The sequence below is a fragment of the Bombina bombina genome, chromosome 2, assembly GCF_027579735.1.
Source record: "Bombina bombina isolate aBomBom1 chromosome 2, aBomBom1.pri, whole genome shotgun sequence".
NCBI classification, from domain to species: Eukaryota; Metazoa; Chordata; class Amphibia; order Anura; family Bombinatoridae; genus Bombina; species Bombina bombina.
The window spans coordinates 151,696,995-151,723,637 of record NC_069500.1 but is presented as its reverse complement, the minus strand read 5'-3'; positions in this window follow the sequence as shown (position 1 = coordinate 151,723,637).

The window sequence follows — 26,643 nt, the reverse complement described above, 5'->3', positions numbered from 1 at the left end:
CAATTTTTTCAATCAATTAACTGTTGATTGTTGCCATTATATATTTTTTCTTAACTAACTCTTTATATATATATTTTTTCATCTTATTTTTCCACACTCACACTGTAACACGTGTGGTCTAGCATCCTAGAAGTACACATATGTGCCCAGGGTCTCATTATAGACCTTAGACAAGACTAGTCCAGTTTTTTTTTTTTTTGTTTAAATAATTTTTATTGATTTTTTAGAAAAACAAGGAACATTGACATATAATGAACATCAAACATAAATCAATAATTGTTTTTTCAGTTACAATAAGGCATTGTAATATCAAAGTGATCATTTCTTTCCCTTTGAGGGAAGCAAAAAGCAAATTTAAAGATAAATTCTTTGGGTAGTAGGGAGGGAGGTGGACAGAGGGGGGGTATGGAGAGGGTTAGGGCAGATAATAATAGAGATTAGTGAAAAGTAAAAAGGTATGCAACAGGAGGGGGGAGTATAGGGGGCGGAAGGGGGAGAGGAAGGATAAATAAATAGGGAAATGAAAAGGGTTAGGGTGTGCAGCAATAGAAATCAATCGGGTGATAATCATCAAAAATAAAAGAGTGCAGGTATATAGGGGTAACAAGTGTCATGGTAAATTACAATATAACGTAATTTCCTAGCGTTCATCTTTTATTTTTTTACTTTTTAGGTGTCATCTGGATAAATAATTAGACAGCAAAAATCATCGAACATTCTCCAGCTACCTTGAGTCTTTGTCTTGTCTTAAAGTGAGAAGGGGGAGGGAGGTCTGAGGGGGGGTAGGAGAGGGGTTCGGGCAGGTGACAGTTAGGGATATGGGGGAGGGGACAAACATAAAAATAAAAATATGTAGAGATAAATTATAAAATAATATAGTGTATTATAGTGTGGTTCCATGTAAATCCTTTGCAATTAATCCTTGCAGAGAATGAAATACTTATTCCGGAGAATTGTGGAGCCTGTGGTATTTAACTGTGAAGGAGGGTCTGTTTTGTAAAGTTATGGCGTTCTTTGTTCCCATAGGAAGATTATATCCAGAATAAAATCTCTCTTTCCTATAAAACAATAATGTCTCTTCTCTAAAGCTAGTATGTGTGTGACTTCTGATACCCAGTGTTCATAAGTAGGGGGATGAGCTTGTTTCCAATACCGAGGGACAATGCGTCTAGCGCAAGTTAACATCAGTTGAAGGAGTTTCCTTCGGTAGACACATTCGAGTCTAGGAATTTGGTTTAGTAAGATCATGGTTGCCGAAAGGGATATTTGTGTATTTAATGTAAGATTGATGCTACGCTCGATTTGAGCCCAGTAAGTGGACATTTTATTACAGGACCACCATATATGGGAAAGTGTGCCCACTTCCCCACATCGTCTTCAGCAACTTGAGTTAGCACCTGGATATATTTCATTCAATTTTTGGGGTGTAAGATACCAGCGTGAGATGATCTTATAATTAAGTTCAGTCAGAATGAGTGAGGAGGAGGAGGAGTGGATTGTGTTGAAACATTTTAGCCAGGTGTCTTTTGGGAGCTGAACTCGAAGTTCAGTTTCCCATTTGGTGGTATATGAGGGTAGTTTGACTGTGCTTATAGCTCTTAAGAGTTTATGTGTGAGAGAGAGAAGGGATTTCTGAGTGTCTTTTGTATTGCATAGCTTCTCAAATGGGTAAGCGGACGGAGGCAATCATTTAAGACTAGTCCAGTTTTTTATATATATTTAACTGCTAGCTGGGTGGATCCAAAAGTTTATTGTTTTATTGTGCCATATATATTTTACATATATATTTATATATATATATATATTATTGTATCATTTTAATTGCTTATTTTTATTGCCTATTTTATACTATTGCCTATTTTAATATTTTGACCATATTAAACTTTATGTATACCTAATATTCTCGTATAGATTAGATCGATTGCACCTGCTTTTGGCGCTTCTAACTACCCACTACTTAATTTTAGATTTAGTGTAGAGATCAGCCTCCCACTAGACACATCACACCCCCTGATCCCTAACAAACAGCTTTTTTCCCTCCCCCACCCCACAATTGTCCTTGCCATCTTAAGTACTGGCAGAAAGTCTGCCAGTACTTAAATAAAAGGTATTTTTTTTTAAAGCATATTTACATATGCTGCTGTGTAGGATCCCCCCTTAGCCCCAAACTCCCGAATCCCTACAAAACAGCTCTCTAACCCTCCCCCTCTACCTTATTGGGAGCCATCTTAGGTACTGGCAGCTGTCTGCCAGTACCCAGTTTACAATAAAATAGATTTTTAAAATTTTTTATTTTTTCTGTAGTGTAGCTTTCCCCCCCCCAAAGACCAACCCCCCAGCCCCTCCCATATCCCTTAGATCATTTTTACAATCATTCCCTCCCACCTTTCTCCAACTTTTTAACATAAAATCTTTCTGTAGTGTAGCGGTTCCTACCCACTCCCTCCCCGTGCATGCGTCCACCTGCCGCCCCCCGTGCACCAGTGCACCCCCCCCACCCCCCTCTTACTGGAAGAAGCCATCGATGGGCACCCACCCGCCTCCCACATCGGCTCCCACCAACGATTGAGGCTATCGATGTCCGGTGCAGAGAGGGCCACAGAGTGGTTCTCTCTGCATCGGATGGCTACAGATGGTTATTGCAGGATGCCTCGATATCATCTGGAGTTAAATATTGAAAATATAAGGGTAAAGTTAATGTTCATAAAGCAGTGGGTTCCGCCATATTGTCACTTAGTTTGCCTTTTCTGCTGATTCCAATTGGGAATGGTTATAAATAGTTTACTAGAGTGTTTAACCAATGACATATCGTGGGTAACTACAAATGTTTTGTTTTTTTCTTTTCTAAAAAGTTGGCAGCAATTTACCATTAAGAGGACATTTTACTTGAATATTGTCTACAATGCACTGATGTCATTGCTCCTCGGTAGTTCTATAACCCAAGGACATTTTCAAAACTTGCTTACACATGACCTTTTAAAAGCATGGGTAAATAGTTCAGTTTAATTTAACTAATGGGTTTCTTGAACTTGGATTATTGAAACACAAAATACCAGAGTAAGTAAATTATCCTGGTCCTCTCAGATTTAGAAAACACATTATGCACTGCAAGATAAAAATAAATAGGAAAAACATTTCAGTTTTGTACAATAAATTTTCTATAAAAGTGAATTTATAGCCCATTACGGAACACCTGTTGAAATAACCTCTGGCACAAATTAACATAGAGACACTTGATAAGTTGCTTGTTGCCGTTGTTTAAATTAAGGTTCCATACCTTGCTCTGCCAAGGGATTTGGTTGAGTTCCAAGACTCAATATGACCTTCACGGGCATTGCTGTGCAAAACAAAAGTGTTTTGTACTGTTGTAGCTTTGATTAGTATGGTGTGTAAAATAGACTCAAGCAACACATTTTTGTACCAAAGAACCATTTTAGTGATTAAAATTAAATTATAATTTTCTTATTTTTATTGTTCTAAGTATCCGTTCTTTTGAGCAACTTTATTGCTTTGAGGAATAAAAAAGGGACTTTGACAATTAATTCTAAATAGAAACGATTATTTTGCACAATCTGAGATAAATTTAATATATGGAGGCCTATGTATCAAAGGTCTTGCAGACCTGATCCGACAGTGCGGATTAGGTCCGCAAGACCTCGCTGAATGTGGAGAGCAATACGCTCTCCATATTCAGCATTGCACCAGCAGCTCACAAGAGCTGCTGGTGCAACGCCACCCCCTGCAGACCCTCGCAGCCAATCGGCCACCAGCAGGGAGGTGTCAATCAACCCGATCGTACTCGATCGGGTTGAATTGTGGCAACGTCTGTCCGCCTGTCTTTAGACCGCTGCTTCATAACTGCTATTTCTGGCGAGTCTGAAGACTCGCCAGAAACACGGGCCCACAAGCTTCATACAGAGCTTGATAAATGGGCCTCTTTGTATGCCAAATATCCCTGTGGTAGGCAGATGAAGATGTTTAAGAACTAGACTTTTCTACCCTTTCCACTTAGTTTTTTTAAATTGTACTAAATGTGTCATTACAGGATATCGCTTCCATTGAGTCGTAATTAGGTTTGCATGTGCTCGCAAACCAAAAAATATGCTGGTGGAAGCAATTTCGTTTATCGACTGCCTCCAATGGCGCGTTATAACTGAACTCCAGCTGCTGAAAACATTTTCGTTTCCCATAGAAAGTATTAGAAGCCGTTAATCCATAAAATTTACCAGGTTTCCAATGAAAGTGCAAATTGTTAAAACACTGTTGGATGCTGTCGATACATTGAGAAAAATTACACCCAGCTCAACTAGGTCTAAAAGAGTAAAAATGAGCTTTTTGAGGCCTGGTTCACATTGAATTTTTAAATTTTGCACACAATGCAAGTGTTTCAATGTAGAAAATAACTGAAATATGTAATATTTATTGTTGTCCCATGCATAGTAATAGCCGCACTTATGTTCTTATGGAAATATCAGTATGTATTTCCATATAAAAATGTATGCAAGCACATATCTACAGAATTAGACCTATGCCTAGGGCAACAATACATATTACATATATTAATAAAGTGGATAATATAATTCTAATAAATTGTATTTGCTTATATGTAAAAAATATGTATTATAAATAAGTGTATCTTTGTTTTTGTTTCTGTTTAGAGGTGATCACAGGTAAGGAGCACAGGCGTTAAATGTAAATTTTAAAGTGTAAAGTCAGGTTACCATAGCAATTAATTTTCAAGATATCTGACGTCAGATGGAAGCAGCAACACAACGTTAACTTACTTAACAACTCAATGGAAGCGAGCCCAAAGTTTGCACTGCAATATACAGTTAATAAAGAGGCTGCTTATTTATGAGATTGGAATGGTAGGGGGTTTAGCTGTCAATCAAGCGCATGCACCCAGCAACACACCATTCAGTGGCTGCTATTGTTCTCAGATCTGCATTGTGGTTTTGTCTATGGTGATCTGTTTTTTTAAAACCTTTTTATTATACATAATATAACGCTAAACAGATGGTATATTTAAAAGTTTTAGAGTTCTACCTATCTTGAAAGTTTTTGGCCTCAAGGCCAAGCTGTGTAAACACAGCCAGTAGAAGAATATACACTCCCAGTGGGTAATAGAAGAGAGAAGGTAATAAAATGTTAATTTTCCATTGTTCTCTCCAAGTATTGGTGATTGGTTTACGGACAGATATAAGATAAAGAAGCATGTATATGTACACAATGTGATAAAGTAATGAGATCTGATTATACCTACAAGATCAACCCATTTTATTAGGTTGTGGCTTCAAAAACCCCAAATCCGTTAATTTACACAAATAAACCTTAAAATCTCATACATTTTATACTCTGCAGCTGTTAAAAAAAAAGTAATTGGAAATACATTAAGGGAAAAACTATTTTATAGTATACTGTCCCTTTAATGGAGAGTGTTCTATGTACACAGAGTGAAATGTGCTGTCTTTTGTCAAAGTATTTATGGATTAGTGGTTGCAAGTTGGAAGATTGATGGAATAGACTATGTTTTGAATTTGTGAACCCAAGTAAACTGTTTTTTTTTTTTTTTTGCTGGAGTCCACAGCTAGCCCTGGCATTGTTACCAAAAAGGAACAGGGCTACCAAATCATATATCATGAATAGTTTTTTTTTTTAATGATATTGTAGTGCCAGGGTTAATGCAGTAGCAGAGGTTGACATTATGGAATCCCCAGATCCTGATATAATTAAAAATAAACAAATGATGGTTTGCATAAGTGCTTATTACTTGCAACAGTTTTTTTTTCTGCTGTCAACCAAACCATACAGATTTTTGTTTTCTACATCCAGAATTAATGATACTGCAGAGCTTCTTTAAAATATTTAGAAACTGGTGGTAACGTCAAAAGTCTCCATAGACTTTAATGGAGATAAAGGTTTTTATCATCAGTTTCCACAATTTACCACTTCAATGGAAGTGAGCCCATAGAGTCCATTACTGTTGTAAACTGTGTAAACAGCTGGTAACATCTCCATAGACTTCAATGGAGATACTGCTTACAACCAGTTTACACAGTTTTCAATAGCAATGGAATCTAGGCCGCAACCTTATAATTACTCCTGTTTACTCACCAGTTAGAGAAGTTTCCATCATAGAAGAAAATGTCAGATACCTTGGGGTAGATTTATCAAGCAGCAGTCGGAAACTTAAGTTAAAGGGACATGAAACCCAAATTTTTTCTTTCATGATTTAAAAAGAGCGTGCAATTTTAAAAAAACTTTCTAATTTACTTCTATTATCTAATTTGTTTCATTCTCTTGATATTATTTGCTGAAAAGCATATCTAGATAGGCTCAGTAGCTGCTGATTGGTGGGTGCACAAAGATGCCTTGTGTGATTGGCTCACACATATGCATTACTATTTTTTCAACAAAGGATATCTAAAAAATAAAACAAATTAGATAATAGAAGTACATTTGAATGTTGTTTAAAATTATATTCTCTAACTGAATCATGAAAGAAAAATTTGGGGTTTAGTGTCCCTTTAAGAAGCTCCTTAACTCATCCGCCTCCTCTGAGGTTGCGGACAGCAATCATCCCGATCAGATACGATCGGGATGATTGACACCCCCGCTAGCGCGAATGTGCAGGGGGCGGCATTGCAGAAGCATTTCACCAGAAATGCCTGTGCAATGTTAAATGCTAACAGCATATAGCGATGTTGGGCGGACATGATTCGCCACAGCGAATCATGTCCGCTTGCCGCTTGATAATTCGGCCCCCTTGAATCTACTTGCAGCAGTTGCTAAAACAGATTTGGGATGTAGCCCATGATTTAGTTTTGTTTTGTATGAACTTGTGGTAAAACCAAACTACCTGTACTGCTTTTCCTTGTACACTTATTGTTGAAAGTTCACATAAATGTATTGCTCTTGAACACAAAATAATTATCAGTAGCAGCTGCAGAGTATGTCCATCCTCATTTGATATTACAGGAATATGGATATACATTTTCAAATAATGTTTAGGTTGCATATTAACCCTCAATATGACTTTATATATTATTATTAACAGGTATTTGTAGAGCGCCAACAGATTCTGCATTGCTATAAACATAGTTTGTATACAGGATAACATTTATAGGGATCAAATGGGTAGAGGGCCCTGCCGAGAGTTTCACTGTTGTAGTCAGCTCTTATGAAGGCGATCTAGAAACAGCAGGGCTCATAGGCTTACATTAAAAGGAGTTCAAGGGGAAAGCGATGTAGTTAGGAAAGGTTAGTGTTGGTTGTATGCATCCCTGAATAGTAGAGTCTTTAAGGAGCGCTTGAAGCTGTTAAAACTAGGGGATAGTCTTGTGGAGCGAGGCAGGGAGTTCCACAGGATGGGGGCCAGTCTGGAGAAGTCTTGTAAACGGGAATGTGAGGAAGTAACAAGAGAGGAGGAGAGGAGGAGATTGTGAGCAGAGCGAAGGGGATGGGAGGGAGAGTATCTGGAGACAAGGTCTGAAATGTAGTGGGGAGCAGTGCAGTTAAGGGCTTTATATGTCAGCGTTAGGATTTCGTGTTTAATCCTGGAGGCAAGAGGAAGCCAGTGAAGGGATTGGCAGAGAGGTGCAACAGATGAAGAGCGATGTGTAAGGAAGATGAGCCTGGCAGAGGCGTTCATTATGGATTGTAAAGGAGCTAGGCGGCAGCTAGGTAGACCAGAGAGGACGGAGTTGCAGTAGTCAAGATGGGAAAGAATGAGAGAGTGGATTCAAATCTTAGTTGTGTCTTGTGTAAGGAAATGTCTAATTTTAGAGATGTTTTTAAGGTAGAAGCGGCAGGCTTTAGCCAAGGACTGAATGTGAGGAGTGAAGGGAAGATCTGAGTCAAGTGTGACCTCAAGACATCGGGCATGCGGGGTAGGGGTAATGATGGAATTATCAACAGTTATAGAAAATTGGGGGGTGGAGATTTTGGAAGAAGGGGGAAAAATAAGGATTTTAGTTTTGGAGAGATTTATCTTAAGGTAGTGAGAGGATATCCAAGATGAGATATGAGAAAGACAGTTAGTGACACAGGTTAGTAAGGAAGGAGGTAGGTCTGGTGCAGAGAGGTAGATTTGGGTGTCATCGGCATACAAATGATATTGAAACCCGTGGGACATTATTAAGGAACCTAATGATGATGTATAGATTGAATAGAGAAGGGGACTGAGGACAGAGCCTTGAGGTACCCCAACAGAAAATGGTAACAGGGCAGAGGATGCTCAGGAGAAGGCAACACTAAAGGTACGGTTAGATAGATAGGAAGAGAACCACAAGAGAGCTGTGTCGCAGATGCCGAAGGATTGTAGGGTTTGGACCAAAAGAGGGTGGTGTAACATTCTGTCTTTCCTTTAAGAGGTGTTAACTAATCAGCCTATATAATGCAGCTGTTACTTCATTACCATGCTTGGTATTGAAGTTTGAACAGCTTCCTGCTCAGCCTGCTTCATTTTTGTTAGAAGCTTATTTCTCAAAGTTTCCTTCTACAAGAATATTTGGATTTCCTTACTCCTGCTTTCCAGCCTCATGCAGAGATTTTCAGCATTTCTTCATTTTCACTTCCTGTCATCACTTAGCATCTCCCAGCAGCACTTCCAGAGTTTCACCTGTAACACTGCTGTGTCATCACACTCCTTGCCTGCAGTTCCTGTTCAGTGTCCCTCTCACCTCACACTGACTGCTGCTGCATCTTACCTGATTCCATCTGCTCTGACCGGTCAGTGACATTTTCTTTTGAGGGTAAGATCTTTTCTCACTTTTATTTATTGTTTATTAACCTAGGATGCTGTTAACACTTCTGCAGATTTCTATAGACTTGAATTTATTTGGCTTTTGAAACATAATCTTACCAAACATACAGTCTTACTTCCTAATGAGTAAAATTTTATATAAGAGACTTGAAGTGATGTTTGGTAAGTTAGTTGTATAAGCTTTGCATCTAGCTACTTCTATTTTAATGAGACATAGCCTTACAAAAAAGACTAAGTTTAAAGGAACAGCACCACATATTTATATTATGAACTTATATCCTGCAATAGGGATTAAGAAATTGATTTATTATTATTATTATTATTATTATACTTTATTTATGAAGTGCCAACATATTCCGCAGCGCTGTCCATGGATACAATTCATTTAAATAAAACAATACAAGACTTGTAAGAGACAGGACAACATTTACAAACACATACAGGAGGGATTGAGGGCCCTATTCCCGTGGGAACTTACAATCTAAAAGGGTAGGAGGTTGAGAAACAGGAGGTGAGGACTGCAAGATTGGGAAAGATGTTAATACAGAGTTAGATGAGGGAAATGTTGGGTAAGTGAAATTAATTTATTATTGAGTTGGGTGGTAGTCTTCAGGGAACATTTAAAGGAAGACAGATTAGGGCAAAGCCTGACAGCATGAGGGAGAGTGTTCCAGAGGGTAGGTGCTGCACGACAGAAGTCCTGCAGTCTAGCATGAGAGGAGGTGATAGTTTCATTCTGCTGTGAATGGAGAGCCAATGAAGGGACTCGCAGAGAGGTGCAGCAGATACAGATCGACGGGAAAGGTGGATCAGCCTGGCAGAGGCATTTAGGATGGATTGAAGGGGGGAGAGGCGGGAAAGAGTTAGGCCAGCGAGTAGGTTATTGCAGTAGTCAAGTCGGGAGATAACAAGGGAGTGGATTATTTGCTTTGTGGGGTCAGCGCTCAGAAAAGGGCGAATTTTGGAAATATTGCATAGATGGTTGTGGCAGGATGTAGAAAGCGATTGGATATGGGGGACGAAGTATAGATTTGAGTCAAGTGTGACTCCGAGGCAGCTGACTTGGGGTGATGGGGAAATGGTGATGCCGTCAACAGGGATAGAGAAGTCAGAAGTCGGCGTAGAGCTTGAGGGGGGATAAGAAGGAGCTCAGTCTTGGACATGTTAATCTTTAGGTGGTGAGAGGCCATCCAGGAGGAAATACCAGATAAGCAGTCGCTGACATGAGAAAGGACAGAGGGAGAAAGAGCAGGGGTGGAGAGGTAGATCTGGGTGTCATCAGCATAGAGGTGATATTTGAAGCCATAACTGTTTTATAAGTTTACCCAGCAAAGAAGTATAGATGGAGAAGAGTAGAGGACCCAGAACAGATCCTTGAGGTACTCAAACAGACAGAGGCATAGGAGAGGAGGAGTCGCTGGCAAATGACACAGAAAAAGACCTGTGAGAAAGATAAGAGTGAATCCAGGAAAGAGCAGTGTCACAGAGGCCAAAAGAACTAAGGGTCTGTAGGAGGAGGGGGAGGTCAACTGTGTCGAAGTTGAGTGTTTTGGGCGGAATGCGGATTGCAGTGGGTCAAGCAAGGAGTTGGCGGACAGGAAGTGGGTTAGGCAATTGTAAACTAGTTTTTCAAGGAGTTTTGATATTAGTGGAAGCAGTGATATGGGGCAGTAGCTTTCAGGAGAATTAGGGTCGAAGGAGGGTTTTTTGAGCATGGGAGTGACTTTTGTGTGTTTGAAAGAAGATGGGAATGAGCCGGTAGAGAGAGATAGGTTGAAGATGTGGGTAAGAGCAGGAGAGAGGGTGGAAGATAGGGAGGGTATTAGATGGGAAGGGATAGGGTCGAGTGGGCAGGTAGTGAGGCATGAGGAAGATAGTAAGGAAGAAACTTCATTCTCTTTGGCTGGATGGAAGATAGAGAGGGTGGCAGAGCAAGTAATTGGGCCTGTTGTTGGAATATTGCAGGTAGGTGTTGGGATGTTGCTTCAGATAGTACGTGTTTTGTTTAAAAAGTAGTCTGCCAGGGCTTGAGCACTAAAGACAGACAGGGGTGGTGGAGCAGGCGGGTAGAGGAGAGAGTTAAAGGTGGAAAAGAGTTGTTTAGGGTTTGAGGAAAGAGTAGATATGAGAGAAGAGAAGTAGGTTTGCTTGGCTAAGTGAAGGGCAGAAGTGTATGAACGAAGAATAAATTTATAGTGTATGAAATCAGGTTCAGAGTGAGTTTTCCTCCAGACATGCTCAGCAGTACGAGAGCATTTTTGCAAATAGCGTGTTTGCTGAGCATGCCAGGGCTGTAACTGACTTCGTGGTGTTTTGCGCACCTGGGGAGGGGCAAGTGTGTCTAGTGCAGAGGAGAGAGTTTTGTTAGTGGGCCGTAGCGAGATCAGGGCAGGTTATAGTGGAAGTGTAAGGGAGGAGATTTTGAATGATTTTTGAAAATTGGAGCGGGTTCACAGCATGTGTATTTCTGCAGGTGCGGGGGCGGGATGGAGAAGTGGGTTTAGCTTTTGCATTAATATTATAGGTGACCAGGTGATGGTCTGAAATGGGAAAAGGGAGACAGGTGGTGTCAGATATAGAGCAGAGGTAGGAAAATACCAGGTCGATGTAGTGTCCATCACGGTGAGTCGGGAGTAGGGTGGATTGTGAGAGACCAAAGGAGGATATGAGTGAAAAAAGTTTAGAGGCAGCAGGGGAAGATGGGTTGTCAATGGGAATGTTGAAGTCCCCAAGAATTATGGTTGGTATATTTGAAGAGAGAAAGTGAGGAAGCCAGGCACGAAGTTGTCAAAGAATTGGAAAGTTGGTTCAGGAGGGCGATAGATAACTGCCACTTTGAGGAAGAGAGTGGAGAACAGGCGAATACAGTGGACTTCAAAGGAGGAAAAGGAGAGCGATGGGATTGGAGGTAGGTATTGATAAGTGCAGGAGGGGGAGAGCAGGATGCCAACACCGCCACCATGTTTCTCACCTGGCCTAGGGGTATGGCTAAAGTGAAGGCCACCATGTATGAGAGCAGCAATGGAAACAGTGTCAGAAGGAGATAACCAGGTTTCTGTAATTGCTAATAGGGTGAAAGCATTTGATATAAACAAGTCATGAATGGCTGTAAGTTTGTTTCATTACAGGTGGTCAACAGTGTCAAAGGCTGCAGACAGATCAAGGAGGATAAGCAGAGAGAAGTGGACTTTGGATTTTGCAGTAAGTAGGTCATTGGTAACCTTGACAATTGCTGTCTCTGTGGAGTGATGGAGACGAAATCCAGATTACAGTGGGTCAAGAAGAGAGTATAGTGTAAGGAAATGGGATAGACGTGCATAAACTAGCTTTTCAAGGAGCTTTGAGGCAAGAGGGAGTAGGGAAATAGGACGGTAGTTGGATGGGGAGGTTGGATTGAGGGAAGTTTTTTTAAGATAGGTGTGACCAGTGCATGTTTTAGAGATGAGGGAAATATACCAGTGCTGAGGGAGGGGTTGAAAATGTGTGTGAGTATGGGGGCGAGGGTAAAGAGAAGGAGGGGAGTAGCTGTGAGGGGATAGGGTCGAGGAGACAGGTAGTGAGGTGGGAGGACAGTATAAGGGCAGAAAATTCTTCCTCAGTAAAAGGGGGCAAAAGAGCTAAATTTAAAGGTATTTGGGTTTTGAATGATTGCAAGCTTTTGAGGGGGTGGAAGATTGGTAGTAAGTTGGGAGATGATTTCATTTCTGATGGAGTCAATTTTGTTATTGAAGTGGCTGGCAAAATCTTGAGCTGAGAGAGAAGTTGTATTAGAAGGTGGGGGTGGGTAGAGAAGAGTATTGAATGTTGAAAATAGATGTTTTGGGTTAGAAGAAAGAGTAGAGATGAGATTAGAGAAGTATTGTTGCTTAAAAAGATTAAGGGCAGAATAGTAGGCGTTTAGGATGAACTTGTAGTGAAGAAAGTCAGCTGAACTCTGAGATTTCCTCCAGTGTCGCCAGCAGTACGGGAACATCTGCGTAGGTACCGTGTCAGAGGAGTATGCTGAGGATGAGAGTGTGGTTTCTGAGCTATGGTAGGAGGGACCAGGGTGTCAATGACCGATGTAAAAATATTTGTCATGACTAGCAGCCGATAAGGGTATTGTGCATGTATGGCTTAATGTTTATGAGAGAGATTGTGTGTGTAAGTGTGTATGATAGAGTGTGTGTGAGAGAGTGTGTGTGAGAGAGCGTAAGCGTGTGTGTGTGAGTATGTGTGTGTGAGAGTGTAAGCGTGTATGAGAGAGATTGTGTGTGTAAGTGTGTATGATAGAGTGTGTGTGTATGAGAGAGTGTGTGTGAGAGCGCTAGTGCGTGTGTGTGAGTATGTGTGTGTGAGAGTGTAAGCGTGTATGAGAGAGATTGTGTGTGTAAGTGTGTATGATAGAGTGTGTGTGTATGAGAGAGTGTGTGTGAGAGAGTTAGTGCGTGTGTGTGAGTATGTGTGTGTGAGAGTGTAAGCGTGTATGAGAGAGATTGTGTGTGTAAGTGTGTACGATAGAGTGTGTATATGAGAGAGTGTGTGTGAGAGCAATGTCTGCATGTGTGTGAGTATGTGTGTGTGAGAGTGTAAGCGTGTATGAGAGAGATTGTGTGTGTAAGTGTGTATGATAGAGTGTGTGTATGAGAGAGTGTGTGAGAGCGTTAGTGCGTGTGTGTGAGTATGTGTGTGTGAGAGTGTGTGTGTATGAGAGAGATTGTGTGTGTAAGTGTGTATGATAGAGTGTGTGTGTGTATGAGAGAGTGTGAATATGTGTGTTTGTGTTTATGTGCTATTATACATAGTGTGTACTCTGCAAAGATTTTTTTTGCTGTGCTGTGCACGGCACAAGAGTGTTCAGGCTTGGCCTGAACTAAAGGTGGCAACAACCCTACACTTCATACTGCAGCAATTCTAGCCTAAAAGTAAACTTTTATAAAAAAATATTATACAAAATAAATGTATCACACAAAAGAGCTATAAACACTATCTCTTTTTTATTTTGATGTTTGAGGGGGTGTTGCACCCATATGTTTTCCCCTTTCAACTAGTACTTTGTGTCCATATCAAAGTGCCACCTTCATTTTTATGTGCATGAATAATAATACAGTAAAATTGAATAATCCACAAATGACTGACAAAGCACTTCAAATTTGAAATTGTCAGTCACACACACACACACACAGACATATATACACACATACATATATATATATATATACATACACACACACAGACATATATACACACAGACATATATATATATACATACACACACACAGACATATATACACACAGACATACATATATACATACACACACAGATATATATACACACAGACATATATATATATATATACATACACACACACAGACATATATATATACATACACACACACAGACATATATACACACAGACATATATATATACATACACACACACAGATATATATACACACAGACATATATATATACATACACACACACAGACATATATACACACAGACATATATATATATATATACATACACACAGATATATATATATATATATATATATATATATATATATACACACACCCACAGACATATATACACACAGACATATATATATATATATATATATATATATATATATATATATATATATATATACATACACACACACAGACATATATACACACAGACATATATATATATATACATACACACACACAGACATAATACACACAGACATATATATATATATACACATACACAGGCATATATATATACATACACACACAGACATTATATATATATATATATATATATATATATATATATATATATATATATATATATATATATATATATATTACATGGAGTGCAGAATTATTAGGCAAGTTGTATTTTTGAGGATTAATTTTATTATTGAACAACAACCATGTTCTCAATGAACCCAAAAAACTCATTAATATCAAAGCTGAATATTTTTGGAAGTAGTTTTTGGTTTGTTTTTAGTTATAGCTATTTTATGGGGATATCTGTGTGTGCAGGTGACTATTACTGTGCATAATTATTAGGCAACTTAACAAAAAACAAATATATACCCATTTCAATTATTTATTTTTACCAGTGAAACCAATATAACATCTCAACATTCACAAATATACATTTCTGACATTCAAAAACAAAACAAAAACAAATCAGTGACCAATATAGCCACCTTTCTTTGCAAGGACACTCAAAAGCCTGCCATCCATGGATTCTGTCAGTGTTTTGATCTGTTCACCATCAACATTTCGTGCAGCAGCAACCACAGCCTCCCAGACACTGTTCAGAGAGATGTACTGTTTTCCCTCCTTGTAAATCTCACATTTGATGAGGGACCACAGGTTCTCAATGGGGTTCAGATCAGATGAACAAGGAGGCCATGTCATTAGATTTTCTTCTTTTATACCCTTTCTTGCAAGCCACGCTGTGGAGTACTTGGACGCTTGTGATGGAGCATTGTCCTGCATGAAAATCATGTTTTTCTTGAAGGATGCAGACTTCTTCCTGTACCACTGCTTGAAGAAGGTGTCTTCCAGAAACTGGCAGTAGGACTGGGAGTTGAGCTTGACTCCATCCTCAACCCGAAAAGGCCCCACAAGCTCATCTTTGATGATACCAGCCCAAACCAGTACTCCACCTCCACCTTGCTGGCGTCTGAGTCGGACTGGAGCTCTCTGCCCTTTACCAATCCAGCCACGGGCCCATCCATCTGGCCCATCAAGACTCACTCTCATTTCATCAGTCCATAAAACCTTAGAAAAATCAGTCTTGAGATATTTCTTGGCCCACTCTTGACGTTTCAGCTTGTGTGTCTTGTTCAGTGGTGGTCGTCTTTCAGCCTTTCTTACCTTGGCCATGTCTCTGAGTATTGCACACCTTGTGCTTTTGGGCACTCCAGTGATGTTGCAGCTCTGAAATATGGTCAAACTGGTGGCAAGTGGCATCTTGGCAGCTGCACGCTTGACTTTTCTCAGTTCATGGGCAGTTATTTTGCGCCTTGGTTTTTCCACATGCTTCTTGCGACCCTGTTGACTATTTTGAATGAAACGCTTGACTGTTCGATGATCACGCTTCAGAAGCTTTGCAATTTTAAGAGTGCTGCATCCCTCTGCAAGATATCTCACTATTTTTGACTTTTCTGAGCCTGTCAAGTCCTTCTTTTGACCCATTTTGCCAAAGGAAAGGAAGTTGCCTAATAATTATGCACACCTGATATAGGGTGTTGATGTCATTAGACCACACCCCTTCTCATTACAGAGATGCACATCACCTAATATGCTTAATTGGTAGTAGGCTTTCGAGCCTATACAGCTTGGAGTAAGACAACATGCATAAAGAGGATGATGTGGTCAAAATACTCATTTGCCTAATAATTCTGCACTCCCTGTATATATATACACACACACACACAGACATATATACACACGGACATATATATATATACATACACACACACAGACATATATACACACAGACATATATATATATATATACATACACACACACACAGACATATATACACACAGACATATATATATATATATATATACACACATACACAGACATATATATATATACATACACACACACAGACATATATACACACAGACATATATATATATACATACACACACACACAGACATATATATATATATACACACATACACAGACATATATACACACAGACATATATATATATATATACATACACACACACAGACATATATACACGCATATATATATATATATATATATATACATATATATATATATATATATATATATATATATATATATATATATATATATATACACAGACATATATATACTGTATAAGTAATAAGTTTGAAAAAAGCCGGCAAACACTTTCTTCTATAAAAGTCCAAATTTATTTAACATCCATTAAAAGGAGAACGAACAAAAAATGTATCAAACAGCTTTAGGTAGTAGTTTTGTCTGACATGTTTTGGCCATAGCCTTAATCATAGACATAGACATATATATATATATATATATATATATATATATATATATATATATATATATATATATATATATATACAGGGAGTGCAGAATTGTTAGGCAAGTTGTATTTTTGAGGATTAATTTTATTATTGAACAACAACCATGTTCTCAATCACCCCCAAAAAACTCATTAATATCAAAGCTGAATAGTTTTGGAAGTAGTTTTTAGTTTGTTTTTAGTTATAGCTATTTTAGGGGGATATCTGTGTGTGCAGGTGACTATTACTGTGCATAATTATTAGGCAACTTAACAAAAAACAAATATATATCCATTTCAATTATTTATTTTTACCAGTGAAACCAATATAACATCTCAACATTCACAAATATACATTTCTGACATTCAAAAACAAATCAGTGACCAATATAGCCACCTTTCTTTGCAAGGACACTCAAAAGCCTGCCATCCATGGATTCTTTCAGTGTTTTGATCTGTTCACCATCAACATTGTGTGCAGCAGCAACCACAGCCTCCCAGACACTGTTCAGAGAGGTGTACTGTTTTCCCTCCTTGTAAATCTCACATTTGATGATGGACCACAGGTTCTCAATGGGGTTCAGATCAGGTGAACAAGGAGGCCATGTCATTAGATTTTCTTCTTTTATACCCTTTCTTGCCAGCCACGCTGTGGAGTACTTGGACGTGTGTGATGGAGCATTGTCCTGCATGAAAATCATGTTTTTCTTGAAGGATGCAGACTTCTTCCTGTACCACTGCTTGAAGAAGGTGTCTTCCAGAAACTGGCAGTAGGACTGGGAGTTGAGCTTAACTCCATCCTCAACCCGAAAAGGCCCCACAAGCTCATCTTTGATGATACCAGCCCAAACTAGTACTCCACCTCCACCTTGCTGGCTTCTGAGTCAGACTGGAGCTCTCTGCCCTTTACCAATCCAGCCACGGGCCCATCCATCTGGCCCATCAAAACTCACTCTCATTTCATCAGTCCATAAAACCTTAGAAAAATCAGTCTTGAGATATTTCTTGGCCCAGTCTTGACGTTTCAGCTTGTGTGTCTTGTTCAGTGGTGGTCGTCTTTCAGCCTTTCTTACCTTGGCCATGTCTCTGAGTATTGCACACCTTGTGCTTTTGGGCACTCCAGTGATGTTGCAGCTCTGAAATATGGCCAAACTGGTGGCAAGTGGCATCTTGGCAGCTGCACGCTTGACTTTTCTCAGTTCATGGGCAGTTATTTTGCACCTTGGTTTTTCCACACGCTTCTTGCGACCCTGTTGACTATTTTGAATGAAACGCTTGATTGTTCGATGATCACGCTTCAGAAGCTTTGCAATTTTAAGAGTGCTGCATCCCTCTGCAAGATATCTCACTATTTTTGACTTTTCTGAGCCTGTGAAGTCCTTCTTTTGACTTATTTTGCCAAAGGAAAGGAAGTTGCCTAATAATTATGCACACCTGATATATGGTGTTGATGTCATTAGACCACACCCCTTCTCATTACAGAGATGCACATCACCTAATATGCTTAATTGGTAGTAGGCTTTCGAGCCTATACAGCTTGGAGTAAGACAACATGCATAAAGAGGATGATGTGGTCAAAATACTCATTTGCCTAATAATTCTGCACTCCCTGTATATACACACACACACAGACATATATATATATATATATATATATACACACACAGCTATATATATATATATATATATATATATATATATATACACACACAGCTATATATATATATATATATATATATATATATATACACACAGACATATGTATATACACACAGACATATATATATATATATATATATATATATATATATATATATATATATATATATATATATATATATATACACACACACACAGCTATATATATATATATATACACATATATGTATAAATATATATATATATATATATATATATATATATATATATATATATATACACACAGACATATGTATATACAGGGAGTGCAGAATTATTAGGCAAATGAGTATTTTGACCACATCATCCTCTTTATGCATGTTGTCTTACTCCAAGTTGTATAGGCTCGAAAGCCTACTACCAATTAAGCATATTAGGTGATGTGCATCTCTGTAATGAGAAGGGGTGTGGTCTAATGACATCAACACCCTATATCAGGTGTGCATAATTATTAGGCAACTTCCTTTCCTTTGGCAAAATGGGTCAAAAGAATGACTTGACAGGCTCAGAAAAGTAAAAAATAGTGAGATATCTTGCAGAGGGATGCAGCACTCTTAAAATTGCAAAGCTTCTGAAGCGTGATCATCGAACAATCAAGCGTTTCATTCAAAATAGTCAACAGGGTCGCAAGAAGCGTGTGGAAAAACCAAGGTGCAAAATAACTGCCCATGAACTGAGAAAAGTCAAGCGTGCAGCTGCCAAGATGCCACTTGCCAACAGTTTGGCCATATTTCAGAGCTGCAACATCACTGGAGTGCCCAAAAGCACAAGGTGTGCAATACTCAGAGACATGGCCAAGGTAAGAAAGGCTGAAAGACGACCACCACTGAACAAGACACACAAACTGAAACGTCAAGACTGGGCCAAGAAATATCTCAAGACTGATTTTTCTAAGGTTTTATGAACTGATGAAATGAGAGTGAGTCTTGATGGGCCAGATGGATGGGCCCGTGGCTGGATTGGTAAAGGGCAGAGAGCTCCTGTCCGACTCAGACGCCAGCAAGGTGGAGGTGGAGTACTGGTTTGGGCTGGTATCATCAAAGATGAGCTTGTGGGGCCTTTTCGGGTTGAGGATGGAGTCAAGCTCAACTCCCAGTCCTACTGCCAGTTTCTGGAAGACACCTTCTTCAAGCAGTGGTACAGGAAGAAGTCTGCATCCTTCAAGAAAAACATGATTTTCATGCAGGACAATGCTCCATCACACGCGTCCAAGTACTCCACAGTGTGGCTGGCAAGAAAGGGTATAAAAGAAGAAAATCTAATGACATGGCCTCCTTGTTCACCTGATCTGAACCCCATTGAGAACCTGTGGTCCATCATCAAATGTGAGATTTACAAGGAGGGAAAACAGTACACCTCTCTGAACAGTGTCTGGGAGGCTGTGGTTGCTGCTGCACACAATGTTGATGGTGAACAGATCAAAACACTGACAGAATCCATGGATGGCAGGCTTTTGAGTGTCCTTGCAAAGAAAGGGTGCTATATTGGTCACTGATTTGTTTTTGTTTTGTTTTTGAATGTCAGAAATGTATATTTGTGAATGCTGAGATGTTATATTGGTTTCACTGGTAAAAATAAATAATTGAAATGGGTATATATTTGTTTTTTGTTAAGTTGCCTAATAATTATGCACAGTAATAGTCACCTGCACACACAGATATCCCCCTAAAATAGCTATAACTAAAAACAAACTAAAAACTACTTCCAAAACTATTCAGCTTTGATATTAATGAGTTTTTTGGGTTCATTGAGAACATGGTTGTTGTTCAATAATAAAATTAATCCTCAAAAATACAACTTGCCTAATAATTCTGCACTCCCTGTACACACAGACATATATATATATATATATATATATATATATATATACACACACACAGCTATATATATATATATATATATATATATATATATATATATATATATATATATATATATATATACACACATATATGTATATATATATATATATATACACAAAGACATATGTATATGCCATATATATATATATATATATATATACACACACACACAGCTATATATATATATATAAACATATATGTATATATATATATATATATATATATATATATATATATATATATATATATATATATATATATACACACACACAGACATATGTATATGCACACAGACATATATATATATATATATACAGGTAGCCCTCAGTTTACGCCAGGGTTAGGTTCCAGAAAGAATGGCTGTAAATCGAAACCGTTGTAAATTGAAACCCAGTTTATAATGTAAGTCAATAGGAAGTGAGGGAGTTAGGTTCCAGGCCCCTCTCAAAATCGTCATAAGTAACACCTAATACATTATTTTTAAAGCTTTGAAATTAAGACTTTAAATGCTAAACAGCATTATAAACCTAATAAAATAATCACACAACACAGAATATATAATTAAACTAAGTTAAATGAACAAAAATATTTGCTAAACAGCATTATAAACCTAATAAAATAATCACACAACATTCCTATCTGGACTGATTTATAGACAGGAAGATCTTGTTCCTTTGAAATCTGCTTGATACGTCAGGTTTGGTTAAACTGATTAATTTCAGCTTGCTTGGCTTGCATATCTTTGCTGCAACACAAATGGACAGTTCCACCTACTGGCTATTTTAATCAATGCACTGATTCTCAATGCTTTTTAATAGCAGTCACATGACTGGAAAAAAAGCTATGTATATATATATATATGGGCTGCTTCTATACATTATATGTAATAATGTTATCCATTGGTCGTTTAGGATAACATTTTGAGGTAGATTATTGACAAGTTTGTTCCTATCTGTATATAGTACTATTAATTTCATCAGGTTAGCTTTATCTCCTCACCCCCTAATAGCCAGTTTGTATCCTTCTGCAATTTTCAATATACAAACATGTATAACTATGTTTTCTGTATTAATGTAATGTACATGAATAATGTTTGTTGATATCGGAATTTTTTACTAATGGCAATTAAGTGTCTAAGAGGTTAATTTTAGCACTGAAAGTTTTCAATGTGATTGGTAAATTGTGAACCTATCAGAAAACACTTACCCCTTTAAATATGTGACACGTTAGCACAATGTCAGCCTGATGCTTTCGTGTGTCTAAACTTTTAAATGCTTATGGTACTCCCATGTCTGTTTTTACCATAAGTGGAATACAATAAAGGAACTTTTGTTTTACACTACACTCTGGATATTTTCGTTTATTCAAGTTTGCATACCTCCAGGACATCCAAGAGCGAAGGGAGGCTCGCATACTCTACACTCTGTGCCCCGCAACGATACATTCAACCTCAGTTTGAAATTACCCGGTTGTGACTGAAGAAGGCGTTGGTTGGCTGTTGGAGACCACGTGGGAAGACACGCCTCCCGGCATATATATTTCAGATGAAATAAAACTACATTTGTCTTCATATTAGTAATTATCAGTAGGCTTTGCTATAGCTGAATGAAATTGTCAGTCCACAAGATGTCAGTGTGTGCCATTAGTTTACTTTAGACATCGGAATGTAAACAAACATAAATGAACAGTGGAGCTGACCCATTAACTACAGTCTATAAATTCATTTTATCTTTGCAGTCATTTCCCATTTAAAGCTGTTTAAATGGATATGAAAGTCAGAAGAAAACTTTCATAGTTCAGACAAAACATGCACATTTAAAAAACTTCAATTCATTTCATCCTCTTGATATCCTTTGTTGAAAAGCATAACTAGTTAGGCTCAGGAGCAGAAATGCTTGACTGGTAGCTAGCTGCTTATTGGTGGCTACACACAAATGCCTCTTGTCCTAAGCTCACTAGATATGTTCAGCTAGCTCCCAGTAGTGCAATGCTGCTATGGTGCTGCTTTTAACATATTGCATATGTTAAACACCTAGTTTTATGCAAAAACACTGTCATTATAAAATGTTCTAACACAAAACATTTCTAGTTGTATGTTTATGTCCCTTTATGCTTTGTATTTAGTTATTTTGCATTTGTAAATTTGATGATAAAAGTAAATTGAAAAGTTGTTTAACATTACATGCCCTATCTGAATCATGAAAGTTTAATTTTGACTAGACTGTTCCTTTAACTGTCTTTAAAATATGTATAATTTCAGCTAATTGACATTATTCTATGCATAGTATATATCAGTGACAAAGCACTGCTTTACTACATGCAAAAATACATTCAGACAGATTACGAGTTTTGCGTTATGAGTATAACGCTGCTTTTTCCCTAATGCTGCTATTACAAGTCTTGTAGGTATAGGTGTACCGCACACTTTATTGGCCATCACGCACTGTCAGTACCCCACACTTTATTGGCCATCACGCACTGTCAGTACCGCACACTTTATTGGCCATCACACACTGTCAGTACCGCACACTTTATTGGCCATCACGCACTGTCAGTACCGCACACTTTATTGGCCATCACGCACTGTCAGTACCGCACACTTTATTGGCCATCACGCACTGTCAGTACCGCACACTTTATTGGCCATCACGCACTGTCAGTACCGCACACTTTATTGGCCATCACGCACTGTCAGTACCGCACACTTTATTGGCCATCACGCACTGTCAGTACCGCACACTTTATTGGCCATCACGCACTGTCAGTACCGCACACTTTATTGGCCATCACGCACTGTCAGTACCGCACACTTTATTGGCCATCACGCACTGTCAGTACCGCACACTTTATTGGCCATCACGCACTGTCAGTACCGCACACTTTATTGGCCATCACGCACTGTCAGTACCGCACACTTTATTGGCCATCACGCACTGTCAGTACCGCACACTTTATTGGCCATCACGCACTGTCAGTACCGCACACTTTATTGGCCATCACGCACTGTCAGTACCGCACACTTTATTGGCCATCACGCACTGTCAGTACCGCACACTTTATTGGCCATCACGCACTGTCAGTACCGCACACTTTATTGGCCATCACGCACTGTCAGTACCGCACACTTTATTGGCCATCACGCACTGTCAGTACCGCACACTTTATTGGCCATCACGCACTGTCAGTACCGCACACTTTATTGGCCATCACTCACTGTCAGTACCGCACACTTTATTGGCCATCACGCACTATCAGTACCGCACTTTTAAAAAAAGTCCTTTTTCAATGGGACTCCCATAGCGCCGGTATTACAAATTTTGCCTGGGAGGCCAAAAAGTGAGTGGTGCAGCCTCTAATAACAAGATCTGTACCGCCATCTAAAGTCTGTAGTTATGGGTTTTACGTTACAAAGTTGTAGCACAAAACTCATAACTAAAGTGTTAAAAACACCCATAAACTACCTATTAACCTCTAAACCGAGGCCCTCCCACATCGCAAATAATAAAATTATTAACCCCTAATCTGCTGTTCCGGACATCGCCGCAACTTAAAAAATGTATTAACCCTTATTCCGCCGCTCCCCGACATCGTCACTGCTATAATAAAATTATTAACACCTAAACCGCCGCCCTCCCGCATCGCAAACACTATTTAAATATTATTAACGCTTAATCTGCTGTCCGCCCACTCCGCAGCTATAATAAACCTATTAACCCCTAAACGTAACCCTAACCCTAACACCCCCTAACTTAAATATAATTAAAATAAATCTAAATAAAACTTACCATTATTAAATAAATATTTCCTATTTAAAACTAAATACATATTTACCTGTAAAATAAACCCTTAACTAGCTACAATATAACTAATAGTTACATTGTATCTATCTTAGGTTTTATTTTTATTTCACAGCTAAGTTTGTATTTATTTTAACTAGGTAGACTAGTTAGTAAATAGTTATGAACTATTTACTAGCTACCTAGTTAAAATAAATACAAAGATACCTGTAAAATAAAATCTAACCTGAGTTACACTAACACCTAACATTACAATAAAATTAAATAAATTAAATTAACAAAATACATTTATCTAAATTACAAAAAAATAAACACTAAATTACACAAAATAAAAAAGAAATTAACAAAAATAAAAACGAATTACTCCTAATCTAATAGTCCTATCAAAATAAAAAAGCCCCCCAAAATAAAAAAAACCCCTAGCCTACACTAAACTACCAATGGCCCTTAAAAGGGCCTTTTTTGGGACATTGCCCCAAAGAAATCAGCTCTTTTACCTGTAAAAAAATACAAACAACCCCCAACTGTAAAACCCACCACACCCACCCAACCAAACCCCCCAAATAAAATCCTATCTAAATAAACCTAAGCTCCCCATTGCCCTGAAAAGGGCATTTGGATGGGCATTGCCCTTAAAAAGGCATTTAGCTCTTTTACATTGCCCAAAACCCTAAGCTAAAAATAAAACCCACCCAATAAACCCTTAAAAAAAACTAACACTAACCCCTGAAAATCCACTTACAGTTTTTGAAGACCGGACATCCATCCTCATCCAGGCGGCAGAAGTCTTCATCCAAGTGGGCAGAAGTCCTCGTTGAAGCCGGCAGAAGTCTTCATCCAAGCGGGCAGAAGTGTTCATTCAGACAGCATCTTCTATCTTCATCCATCTGGTGTGGAGCGGGTCCATTTTCAAGACATCCGGCGCGGAGCATCCTCTTCTTCCGATGGCTGTTGAAGAATGAAGTTTCCCTTTAGGGGTTAATAACTTTAGTATAGTGGGGCGGAGACGACATTGGGGACGGCAGATCAGGGGTTAATAAATGTATGTAGATGGCGGCGACATTGGGGTTGGCAGATTAGGGGTTAATAAGTGTAGGTAGGTGGCAGCGACATTGGGGGTGGCAGATTAGGGGTTAATAAGTGTAGGTAGGTGGCAGCAACATTGGGGCGGCAGATTAGGGGTTAATAAGTAGGTAGGTGGCGGCATCATTGGGGGCGGCAGATTAGGGGTTAATAAGTGTAATGTAGGTGTCATCGATGTCGGGGTGGCAGATTAGGGGTGTTTAGACTCTGTGTTTATCTTAGGGTGTTAGGTTTAAACATACATTTTTCCCCCATAGACATCAATGGGGCTGCGTTATGGAGATTTTCATTCTGCGATCGCAGGTGTTAGGCTTTTTTTTAGCCGGCTCTCCCCATTGATGTCTATGGGGAAATCGTGCGCGAGCACGAGCACGTCAAAACACTGCTTGTATTTGGGTGCGGTATGGAGCTCAACGCAACCATATCGCCCGCACAAGCTGTTTTTTTGCAAACATGTAATAGAAGCGCTATTAAAAGTTAGGGGTGGAAATAACTTTCAAGTTATTAGCGAGCCAGCCATAACGCAAAACTTGTAATCTGGCTGATTGTTTCTTATGTTAGCAAACCGTGCATTGTTTTCCAGGCCAGGGACACAGCTTTGTATTGTTTATCGTTGCTGTTTTGCTGTGTCTAATTAGGGGCAGATATAAATGAGCTCCGGCATTGGTCAAACAATAACTATGTAGAATGTTTAGGGTCAGTGTACAGAATTCACTTTACTCTATCAATTTCCATTATTAAATTGCTGGATGTTTAATTGTGCATAGTAAAACAACCTTGCAATATACGGTACTTGTATTATTTATTTTGCCATTTTTTGTGATTTAGCTCTGAAAATTAAAGATTTTCTAATTCTCTAAACTAAAAATTCAACCGACATACTTATCAAGGCTAACCCTGCTACATAAATTTCCCTAGTAGGCTTTAACAGATAGGAACGTCAAAACAATGATTTTTATAATAACAATATTACTGTGGCTAGCCTTGTCAGCTGTGGACTGAGAGTAAATTAGAAAGTTGATTACAATTGTATGCTCTATATCTAAATCATGAAAGAAAATATATGGGTTTTATGTCACTTTACTTCTATATTGCCATTTGTTGACCATTTATAATAAAGTGTTCTACCTGTTATCCATTCAATATACTAATGATGAAATCTCATAGCTTTAATAATATTAGCTTTTTCCTTGCTGTTTTGTTTAATTATTTTCTTATATAAATATATGTTGATTTGCTATTTTTTACGGCCGTTTATATTAGATTTTTTTTATTCTAGCTTCAAGCAAAACACCACTAGAGGGAGCTGTAGCCCCAGATAAAATAAAGCTTTTATCTGCTGTTCAATAAAGACACATTCTAATCTAGTCTGTTTCAAAAGTGTTATTAGAGTCTGTCCTATTGTGTGTAACAAACTGATG